The 12,278-nt window shown below is 41.8% G+C and overlaps 1 pseudogene; it reads left to right on the forward strand.

The window, feature by feature from the left end:
* The first annotated feature begins 10,998 nt into the window (after window positions 1-10,998).
* Window positions 10,999-11,458, forward strand: LOC129658039 (60S ribosomal protein L18a-like; annotated as a pseudogene).
* The last annotated feature ends 820 nt before the right edge of the window (window positions 11,459-12,278 follow it).

Here is a 12,278-nt window from a genome sequence, read left to right on the forward strand (position 1 = left end):
AGTTAGCAATAAAAGACACACATTACTGATACACACAGCAACCTGGGTGAATCTCAAAGGTATTATGTTGAGTAAACAAAACCAGTCTCAAAGGTTACACACTCTGTGATTCCATTCATATGACATTCTCAAAATTACAGTGACAGAAGACAGTTTGTGGGTGCCAGGAGCAAGGATGAAGGAATGGTATGCCTGTAAAAGACCAGCACCAGGGAGTTTCTGCAAGGAGATCCAACCAGTCCATTCTGAAGGAGATCAGCCCTGGGATTTCTTTGGAAGGAATGATGCTAAAGTTGAAACTCCAGTACTTTGGCCACCTCATGCGAAGAATTGACTCATTGGAAAAGACTCTGATGCTGGGAGGGATTGGGGGCAGGAGGAGAAGGGGACGACAGAGGATGAGATGGTTGGATGGCATCACCGACTCAATGGACTTGAGTCTGAGTGAACTCCGGGAGTTGGTGATGGACAGGGAGGCCTAGCGTGCTGCGATTCATGGGGTCGCAAAGAGTCGGACATGACTGAGCGACTGAACTGAACTGATCTGAAGGAGTTTCTGGAGTGATGAACAGTTCTGCAATCTGACTACGTTGAATATATACATGTGTTAAAACTCACACAATTGTACACTCCCCCAAAAGTCACACTTCCTGTATGTTAATTTTTAAATAAAATAACTTTGAGTCCAGTAACAACTACCTTGTTACGGACTTAAAGCATGAGCACCAAAGGAATTCTGAATAGGAGACTGATTAGTTGTGCAGGGGACTTGTGTGCTGGGGAAGGGTCTCAAGCTCTCTGCCCTCTCAGCAAGGGCTCATTCAAGTCATGCCGCCCTGAGTAGCCATGTCCTGTCCTGTCCAACAGGCATGAGAGGCAGAGGCACAGAAAGATTCAGGAAACTGTAGAAGTCACAGGCCAAATTGGCAGCTCTGGTTGCCAGTAACCTCCTGCCGACCAGAGCTCCTTACGGCCATGAGAGCACCCGACAGCAGGCACAGGGCCACCAGGAGAAACTCCTCCACATTCCTCCCAAAGTTTCACTTTTCATCAATTAAAACATTTGTCAAACAGGATTTAATCCTAGTATTGTAAAGTGTTATGTCAAACAGATTTGGCTCAATATTTTTAAACGTTCTGTGAAATGGCTACTCCCAACAGTAATTCAACTATGTTACCATGGCTTTAAACAAAAACAGCAACTAAAAAGATCATATTTTGATGTACCAGGAAAAATCATTTTGAACCACAGTCATGAATTCCCTTGCAAAAAAAAAAAAAAAAAAAATTAAATCCAACTGTAAAAGAGCTCCTTAAAATGAAGCATCAGAAAATCTGTAAGTCAGAAGAGGAACAAATGCAAAGGAAAGTAAATATACGGTATTAATAGAAAACTGTGGATGAGAGTGGTTTTTTGGGGAATCCTCAACTCCTTTCACCTCCATTTCTATCCACCACATTTTCTTGGGTTTCCCCTTTGGATCAGTAGTCTGAAAAAATAGTGCTTATGATAGATTCAAATTGTAGACAGGCATTTCCACAAGTCAAAATATATGTGTAAACAGGATAACTTCACTGATGTGAAAAAGCATTTGCTAAATATTAGAAAAAATTGTGGGCTGAGAAGGTGTGGGGAAGAGATGGGGAAACAACGCGTAAGGTCAGTGAGAGGCCAGGAGGAGCAATGGCGCCGGGCAAACACGGTGCCAGAGAGAACAGTCGGTGCGCAACACGGCGGGAAGCCACACAAACACGCCGAGAGTGACGTGCCCTTCCCCTGCCCCCTCAGTCTGGTGGCCCAGGCTCTTGGACATCATGCCCGGACTACACCCACATGAGAAAATGAAAATTTCCCACCAGCCACCAAAACTGGACCACTTCATCTCAGGCTTCGCCTGAGGCCGCCCTTGATACCTTCCCTCCCTGGGAGCTCCAGAAGCACTCACATTACCGCGACATCTGTGAGGCAGCTCAGGTTGGGCCTTCTCCTTGGCCTCAGGTTTTCATTTTGTGTATTTGTGTGTTTGTTTATTGCTGAAAAATAAAGAATAAATGAGGAATAAACAGTCTTTTAAAGAAACCAAGTTGTGCCCTTTGTTCTTGGTTGCCAGCTCATCTTAGAAGAGATCTGCTTGCTACCAAAGGCATAAATAAATATTTTTGTTTAGCCAACACAATGTAACATTCAAGGAGGTGGGGCTGGGTGTAGGGGAAGACAGGAAAAGGCACAAGGAGGGCCATATTGTGTTGCTGCTACTGCTGCTAAGTCACTTCAGTCGTGTCCGACTCTGTGCGACCCCATAGATGGCAGCCCACCAGGCTCCCCCGTCCCTGGGATTCTCCAGGCAAGAACACTGGAGTGGGTTGCCATTTCCTTCTCCAATGCATGAAAGTGAAAAGTCAAAGTGAAGTCGCTCAGTCGTGTTCGACTCTTCTCGACCCCATGGACTGCAGCCCACCAGGCTCCTCCGCCCATGGGATTTTCCAGGCAAGAGTACTGGAGTGGGGAGCCATTGCCTTCTCTGATATTATGTTGACGGGAGGCTAAATCATGAAGAACATTTAACCTTCACTGTGGTTCCAGCCCAAATAACATCACTAGCCAACAGGTAAAATAACTCCAATAGGAATTACAAGGATAAAATAGAACAAACTAGTGTCCTGGGTGGTTTTTTCTTTCTTTCTTTCTTTCTTTTTTGCAGCACAGCAGCATATAGGATCTTAGTTGCCTGATCAGAAATCAAATCCTCACCCTCTGCATTGGAAGCAGAAGACTCTTAACCACTAAACTGCCAGGGAAGTCCCAGTTTGCCTTTTTTTTTTTCCTAGAAGATTTCAATGTGTTTCTTCCAACATATGTTTTTAACACATCAAATAACATAAAAATTAAGATGAAAAGGATTAAAATAACATATAATCAGTCCTTGATTCAGAAACACTTTGCCATGTATTTCAGAATACTCCTGTAGAGGCGCTAACAGTTAGTCATGTTTTCAATTCCAAATCTTCATAATAAAACTCACCTCTCTGCTCAGCTTGCCTGTGCCGTCTCCTGGAGAGACACACAGCAACAGCCAATAGTATCCAGGAAGATCTGCACAGGGAGGCATGTAGTGCGCAGTCCTTGGGATGGAACTGACTGCACCTGAGTCCAGACTGTCATTAACAATGTGATCTTGGGCATCTCTCCCTACTTCGCTCAGTCACTCAGTTGGGTCTGACTCTTTGTGTCCCTATAGACCGTAGCCTGCCAGGCTCATCTGTCCATGGGATGTTTCAGGCAGGAATACTGGAACAGGTTGCCATTTACTCTTCCAGGGGATCTTACCAACCCAGGGATGGAACCCAAGTCTCCTGTGTCTCCTGCTTTGCAGGTGGATTCTTTACCACTGAGTCATTAGAGAAGCCCCCTCCCCACTTTAGTCCTATTTAAAATGTGGAAATGACAGCCTTGGCCTAAAAGCATTATAGAGTCAATCGAATGAAAGCTTATAGTAAGTGCTGTTTTTAAATACATACATAGAGTTTAAGCCTATCCACACTGGGAATAATAGAAATATTTATTGCCAACAAAGGTCCGTCTGTCTAGTCAAAGCTATGGTTTTTTCAGTAGTCATGTATGGATGTGAGAGTTGGACCATAAAGAAGGCTGAGCACCAAAGAATTGATGCTTTCAAATTGTGGTGCTGGAGAAGACTCTTGAGAGTCCCTTGGAGTGCAAGGAGAGCAAACTAGTCAGTCCTAAAGTAAATAAGTCCTGAATATTCATTGGAAGGACTGATGCTGAAGCTGAAACTCCAATACTTTGGCCACCTGATGTGAATAACTGACTCACTGGAAAAGACCCTGATGCTGATGGAAGGAAGGAGGGGAAGGGAACCAGAGAGGATGAGATGGTTGGATGGAATCACCAACTCAATGGACATGAGTTTGAGCATGCTCCAGGAGTTGGTGATGGACAGAGAAGCCTGGCATTCTGTAGTCCACGGGGTTGCAAAGAGTCAGACACAACTGAGTGACTGAACTGAACTGATTCCTTTTGGAGAATACGTTATAGGTAAAAGCCAAACTTTTAAAAGACAAACTCCTTCTAAATTCATAAATATGAAATGCTGAACAAATAAATGCTTATGAGTGTCCAACAAAGAGTAAATGCACAGTGTATATTAGTGACTATAACATGATCGGGGGCTTAAAAACACTATTAAAAAAGAAGAAATGGTTAGTTTGAGAGATTTGTAATATTAAGATTATAAGTAAGGAGGCATCAAAAGGGAAGTAGAAAAAGTCCTACACTCAGAAAATTACAAAGGGACTTCCCTGGTTAAGAATCTGCCTTGCAAAGCAGGGGACAAAGGTTCAAGTCCTGGTCCAGGAACTAAGGTCCCACATGCTTCAGGGCAACCAAGTCCAACCTGCAACAACTACTAAACCCTCACACCACAACAAAAGATCCCACTTGCCATAACTAAGACCAGATGCAGTCAAATAAATACATTTAAAAAAAAAAAAAAGAAAATTACAGAGAATAATTCTCACTCTGTGTAAGAGAAAGCTCACCTCAACCTGGCTCAAAAACAATTAAAACACAGAACTGGAGGTCCAGGAGTTAAGACAGCGCCGGAAGTGGTTGACTCAGGGACTCTCTGATGTCATGAAGATGAAGTTTGTATCTTTCTGCCACAGTGTGAGCTCCATCTCCTCCCTATGCCTGCAGTCTGGTTGCTACATGCTTCTTCATTCTCGACTAACGGAGGCCCCACTATTTCAAGTATTCTATTCTAGTTTCCCACCCCAGAGAGCACGGTCAGGGCAAGAGCTAGTGCAAGTCCACAGCAAGAACGGGGTTGGGTCCTCAGCTTCATCCCAAATGGTAGAAAACAGAAAGGGGAAAAGTTTAAGCGATAATGTGGGCAATCGTAAATGCTGAATAGTTAACCATTGGGTCTGCTGTCTACCTGAGTGGGTTTTTCAAGAGGCAAACACTGAATAGCTAACTAACAATGTTCATGACACACAATTGCTGGTCCTCTGGGAAATTCACCACATCCAAGGGAATGAATTTTGCCCAAAGGATGGTCACCAGGCTCTTCTGTTGGAAACCATTTGCTGATCCACAGAGATTAACTGGTTTCTCCTGTGATCCCTTTCAGCCCAGTGTTTCTGTGCTGAGTACCATGAAAATCCAGGTTGATTATTCCACTGGGCTCAAAATGGAGATGTGGCTCAAAAGGCTGCGGACTTGCTGTGCCTGAGACCAATCCGGGGTCAGAAGGCCCAACGCTGACCCAGGCCTGGGCTGCACTCCATCCTTTGTACTTCCTCAAATTAGCAGTCCTGATTTCATAAATTACACGGTTTTCTCAATCCATCCAAAATTCTGACAAAACTTCTTTTTTTTAAACAAGCCTGGTTTATTTCCAAAGGTGAAAAAGCCTAAATTATAAAACACTGCCAATGTCTCAACAAAAGTAAACAAGGGAGAATTAGGTGAAAAATCATGGAAGTTTATAAAAACTCCTACACAGAATGAAGACTCCCCAAGGGCACTTTTGTCTGGTTTAAATTAATAACTTATGCTATGATTAAAACACCATTTGTAGGAATGCTTCAGCAATTCCACATAATGAGAAAGGTCAAAGCTTGACCGCATGCATTGTATGGTTTGGGGCTCTGCTCACATTCTTCCACGCAGAAGGAGAGCTCTCCTAACTTTACCTGGAGGCTGTGTGCTATCAGCACAGAAGCCCGGATTCTCAGGAACTTCTATTCCGCTTCTAGCCTGGGGTTAGCTATGGCCCCCGAACCTTTTTATTTAAAATTCACAAAAACAATATGAATATTCCCAAAATATAAATAAAGAGCTGAAGATAGAATAAGATATTTTTTAAATGACAGGCAGAGTCACTCAGAGAATCAAGGCTTATGGAAAACATTACTTTAACCCCAAGGCATTTATTACCCTCTTGGGAACAATGACGGGTCATTGTCACATCTGTTTAGTGGCATCAATTTACTTTGTCAAGCAATTGTGCTCCGTGGTGGCTCTCAGAGAAGAGTTTTACAGCTTCTCAAAAATGTTTTTTCTGGCATCTATCTGGGACATCACAAAGTTACTTTTTTCCCACTTTAGTTACAGGGTGAATAATGTTAAAACAGATTTCTTTTTGTTGAACTATCCTTGCATGCCTTGAACAAACCAGTCTTCATCAGAACGCACTATTCTTTCTTTATTTAAACCTTTGTGGCCCCATGGACTGTACCCCACCAGGCTATGCTTTGTTGTTTGATCGGCTAACATTTCAAATGTGATTTTGCGTCCTTGTTTATGAGTGAGATTAACTATACGTTGCCCTTTTAATGCTGTTCTTTAATCTAATGTAGGATGAGAGTTATGTTCACTGTTTAGAAAAAGATGAGGACTGTTTCATCTTTGGGTTCTGGAACAGATTAAATAATAGACATTATCTGTTCACTGTCTTTGAAAGATAGTGACTACTTTAGTAGTACACATTTTGGATCACTTTTTACATTTCTGCCCTAGTTTGGCGAAATTTCTGTACCCTCTTAAATCAACTTTAGAAATTTAATTTCCCAGAATTTGTTCTTTCCATCTAGATTGTTTAAAAGCTTTTATAAAGGATTTCTTCTTCTTTTTTTTATTTTAAATTTTGGCCATGCTTCCCAACTTATGGGATCTTAGTTCCCTGACCAGGGACCAAACCCATGCCCCCTGAAGTGGAAGCATCGAGTCCTAACCACTGGTCCACCAAGGAATTCCCATGGGTTTCTTCTTTTTAAAATTTCTTAACTTTCACGAAGCACACTGAGTTTCTCAATCTTCACTGCTAATGTTTGTCTTCTCTTTTTCTCTTGACTACTGTCAAGAGGTTGGCCTGTTTTGGTATTTTCAAAGAATCATCTTTTTTCTTCCGTTTCTCTTCATTAATTTGTACTTTCTGTGTTTAATTAGTCCTTCCCACTACTTTTATTTATTTTGTTAAATTTGGCTTTTTGTTTTTGTTTTTTACCTTCTTGACTTTTTGCCTTATTTTTTCTTATCTAATAAATACATTTTAAGGGAGGGTGAATTCCCTGCTGAATCCAGTGCTTAAGACTCCACACTTTACCTGGACGCTGTGTGCTATCAGCACAGAAGCCCGCACCCCTGGATTCTCAGGAACTTCTATTCCACTTCTAGCCTGGGGTTAGCTATGGCCCCTGAACCTTTTTATTTAAAATTCACAAAAACAATATGAATATTCCCAAAATGTAAATAAAGAGCTGAAGATAGAATAAGATATTTTTTAAATGACAGGCAGAATCACTCAGAGAATCAGGGCTTATGGAAAACATTAATTTAACCCCAAGGCATTTATTACCCTCTTGGGTAATAAATGGGACATGGGTTCAATTCCTCATCAGGGAATTAAAATCTCATTTTCTTTGTGTTCAGAGAAAAAATTTTTAATAAAAATAAAAGCAAGAACACTCTTCTTGAGTTACATTTAGACACATCAAACTCATGCTATTAATTTTCACTTTTAAATACACTCTACTTTCTAATAGATTTTTTCTGTAGTCAAAAGTTGTTTAGAGGTATGGCCAAAATGCCTGTGGGCGTCCTACAGGCACACCAAATCACAACTATCTATAAAACAACTATTCATGAAGACAAACTGGACTGGCAACAAAGATTTTCTAGAATTAAAAATACAAAAAAGGAACTAGAACTAGATGAGTAAGGGGCTGGAGACATAGTACAGTCAAGAATCATCCCCCTGGGTGAGTGATCCACATATGGGAGATAATCACAATTGCACAGGTTCTCTCCAAGTAGTGAGGAGTCTAAGCCTCACATCAGGGTCCCCAAGCTTTGGGCCTCCTGTACCAGGAAGACAAGCCCCAGAAAAGTCCAGCTTTGAAGGCCAGCAGGGCTTGTATATATGAGCCAGAGAACTATAGGAGACAGACTCTGCTCCTAAAGGGAACACAAAACACTCACCAAATCCTAGTGCAGAGGCAGTAATTTAAAACGTGCTCAGGTCAGACCCACTTGCTGATCTTGGAAAGCCTCACAAAGGCAGGTGGTAACTGGGACACCCACTGTGGATAGACGATGGCAGCCATTTGGGGGAACTCGTTTTACCATGAAGACACTGGTGTTGACAAGGAAATTTCTGGAGTCTCCCCACTAGCCTATAGCATCAGAGGGCCAGCACCACTCCCGAAATCTCCAGGCCAAGCAGCTAGCCTTGCAGAGACCTGACACCTTCTACCACTGCGCCAGCACCAGCCCAGGGACCCCCACAACCCCTGCAGCCAGCCACCCAAGAACTGGTCCCACTCACCAGCAAGTTGGCACTAGCCTGGGGCCCCCCAAAACCCACAGCCAACCCTGGGACAAGGAGCCTTCCACCAGTGGACCAGCACCAGACCCAGGATCCCCCTGGCCCTGCAGCAGGCCCACACAGGGGAAACTGCTAGAGAATATAGTTCTGGTGACCAGAATAGAGAATGCTGCTGGGTCCCCTAAGAAGTCTCCTAGGGTGTGGGGGAAGATCCAACAGGAAGGAGATATATGTAAACATATAGCTGATTCATTTTGTTGTACAGCAGAGACTAACACAACATTGTAAAGCAATTATACTCCAATTTAAAAAAATAAAGAGGGCTTCCCAGGGGGCACTAGTGGTAAAGAACCTGCCGGCTAATGCAGGAGATGCAAGATTCATGGGTTCAGTCCCTGGGTCAGGAAGATCCCCTGGAGTAGGAAATGGCAACTTACTCCAGTGTTCTTGCCTGGAAAATTCCATGGACAGAGGAGCCTGGTGGGCTACAGTCCATGAAGCCAACAAAGATCTAAACAAGGCCACTTCTGCAAGATCAAAAAACATAACCAACCCACCTACCATACAATAATAAACCCAGAGAATTAGGCAAAATGAGGCTACAGAAGAATATATTCCAAAGGAAGGAACAAGATAAAACCTCAGAGGAAGAACTAAGAGAAGCAGAGATAAGAAATCTACCCATAAAAAGTTCAAAGTAATGATCATAAAGATGCTCAGCAAACTTGGGAGAAAAATGGATGAACAGAGAGAAGCTTAACAAAGAGTTAGAAAATAGAAATAAGAATCAAAAAATAGCTGATGAGTACAATACTGAAATCAAAAATACACAAGAAGTTTCACTAAGATGATATGGAGAAATAAATCATCACACTGGAAGACAGAGTGATGGAAATCACTAAAGCAGAACAGAAAGAAGAAAAAAAATAATTTTAGAAAATGAAGAGCATTTAAGAGACCTCTGGGACAACATCAAGCATACTAATATTTACATTATAAGGTCCCAGAAGGAGAAGGGAGAGAGAGACAGAGAACTTATCTGAAGAAATAATAACTAAAAAAAAAAAATCGCATAATCTGGAAGCGAGAACAGACATCCAGGTCTGGTAAGCACAGAGAGTTCCAAACAAGATGAACCCAAAGAGATCCTCACACAGACACATAATAATTAAAACTGCAAAAATTAAAGATAAAGAGAGACCCTTAAATGGAGTAAGAGAAAAGCAACTAGTTACATAAAAAGGAATTCACATAAAACTGTTCTCTAACTTTACAGCAAAAACATTGCAGGACAGAAAGGACCAACACAGCCCAACTGATGAAAGGAAAACCTACGACCAAGAACACTCTACCCAGCAAGGCTTTCATTCAGAGTTGAAGGAGAGAGAAAGCGTTTAACAGGCAAGAAAAAGACCAAAAATGCTCAGCACCACTAACTCATCTTAACAAAAACTGTTAAAGGGACTTCTCTAAGGCGAAAAAAATAGACCACAACTAATAATATAACAATTACAAAAGAAAACATTTTATTGGTAAAGGCAAACATAGGGTAAAGGTACTAGAACAACCACTTAAATGTTAGGATAAGACAAAAGACAAAAGTAGTAAGATCATCTGTATAGTAATTAAGGGACACACAAAACCCAGAAATGAACACACACTTATACAGTCAATTAATTCATAACAAAAGAGCAAGAATATACAATGGGGAAAAGACAGCCTCTTCAAGAAGTGGTATTGGGAAAACTGGGCAGCCTCATACAAAAGAACCAAAGTGGACTACTTTCTCACACCATCTGTAAAAATAAACTCAAAATGAATTAAAGACTTATTAAATGTAAGATCTGAAACCATAAAACTTCTAGAAGAAAACATAGGTAGTACACTCTTTGGCACATCTTAGCAATATATATATATATATATTTTTTTTTTTTTTGATGTGTCTCCTCAGGCAAGGGAAACACAAGGAAAAATAAACAAATGGACCATATCAAACATTTGTACAGTAACATCTTACCAACAACAAAATGTGTTGATAAATAAAGAACATGATATTGAAAAAGAATATGTATCTTTTTATTAACTATTAGAGCACATCAATTATATTAATTGTATTATTCAAATTATTTGACTTCTTACATCTTTGTTTTCACTATCCTGGCAATTTCCTGAAAGATATGCAAAAACACTCATAATTAATGTATCTTAGTAGGTTTTTTAACTTTTATAATATGAACAACAGCTCCAATAACTATAAAAATGCAAAAGAGTTAAATAAGATGGATTTATAGATGGATAGCAGAAAGATGGATAGGTATTTAATAAAGCAAGTAAAACAAAATGTTGACTGTAGACTCTTGATAGTTGCATATTCAGGTGTTCACTGTATAATTCTTTCAACTTCTCTGTTTGAATATTTTCATAATAAAATGTTCAAGAGAAACAAAATTTTAAAACCAACTTCACAGATGCGTACTTTAAGAATGTCCACCAACTAAAGAGCTCAAATCAAGTTAACTTGCCTTCATCACCCACAGATTATGGAATGAAGTTGATACAAGAAAATGTAACACCACTGTCTTACATATAAACACTCAAAATCTAGCTAGATCTTTTCAGGGGTGGCAGGGAGCACGGACAGAGCGCCATGAAGGCCTCAGGCACAATTCAAGAGTACAAGACGGCAGGGCCACGCCTGCCTGCCTCTCAGACTCCGCAGGCCGCTTCTCTATCGCGGGCACGTGAAAATGTATGTGCCTGAGCACGATGTTGCCAAGTCCCGCTTCTGGTACTTTGTGTCTCAGCTGAGGAAGATGAGGTCCTCAGGGGAAATGGTCTACTGTGGACAGGGAAATCGCCGCCGCCGGTGAAGAACTTTCGCATCTGGCTGCGCTATGACTTAATCACAGCTGGAACCGGCCCTCCTGTGCACGTGGCACCATGCCCAGGCCCACTCACTCCAGGTCATGAAGGTGGAGGAGGTCGCAGCCAGCAAGTGTGCAGACCAGCAGTTCCACGACTGCCAGATCAAGTTCCTGCTGCCCCACCCCATCCTCCATCACCAGCACAAGCCAGGCTTCACCACCAAGAGGCTAACCCTCTCTTAGGTGCAGGCCTTCTTCGTCCCTGCTGCTGCTGCTGCTGCGTCGCTTCAGTCGTGTCCGACTCTGTGCGACCCCATAGACGGCAGCCCACCAGGCTCCCCCGTCCCTGGGATTCTGTGGGCAAGAACACTGGAGTGGGTTGCCATTTCCTTCTCCAATGCATGAAAGTGAAAAGTGAAAGTGAAGTCGCTCAGCTGTGTCCAACTCTTAGCGACCCCATGGACTGCAGCCCACCAGGCTCCTCCATCCATGGGATTTTCCAGGCAAGAGTACTCTGTCCGTAGGTCGGTCCAAATAAAACTCACTGGGAAAACCGAAAAATAAAATAAAATCCAGCTGGAATGGTACCAGCAATTAACACTTACTTAACCTTTACTCTGCCAGAACATGTATTGTCTCATTTTTATCTTCAGGACAGCCCTATGAGGCAATAACTAATATGACCATTTTATAGTGAGAAAACTGAGGCTCCTAAAAGTGAAGGAGGCTTTCTAAGTCTGGACAGCCTCTCGTGGGCAAAGTCAGAGTTCACACTCAGATCCACATGCGTCTAGGACTAACATTGGTCAGCCGTAAGACTCTGCAGACCTGCTGTGTCAACACTGGCCACTGTTACAAGCAGCTGCTGAGCACCAAAAGTGAAGGAAGTCTGAATTGAGATGTGCTCAGAGTATAAAAGACACACCAAATTTATAAAATTCGAAACAGAAAAAAAGGAAAGAAAATATTTCTGATCGTTTTTAATGTTGTGTGTTGAATCAGTATTTTGTATATATTGAGTCAAATAAAACATATTTTTAATTAATTTTAACAATTACTATTG

This window comes from Bubalus kerabau, chromosome 1 (genome assembly GCF_029407905.1).
Source record: "Bubalus kerabau isolate K-KA32 ecotype Philippines breed swamp buffalo chromosome 1, PCC_UOA_SB_1v2, whole genome shotgun sequence".
In the NCBI taxonomy this organism is placed as follows: Eukaryota; Metazoa; Chordata; class Mammalia; order Artiodactyla; family Bovidae; genus Bubalus; species Bubalus kerabau.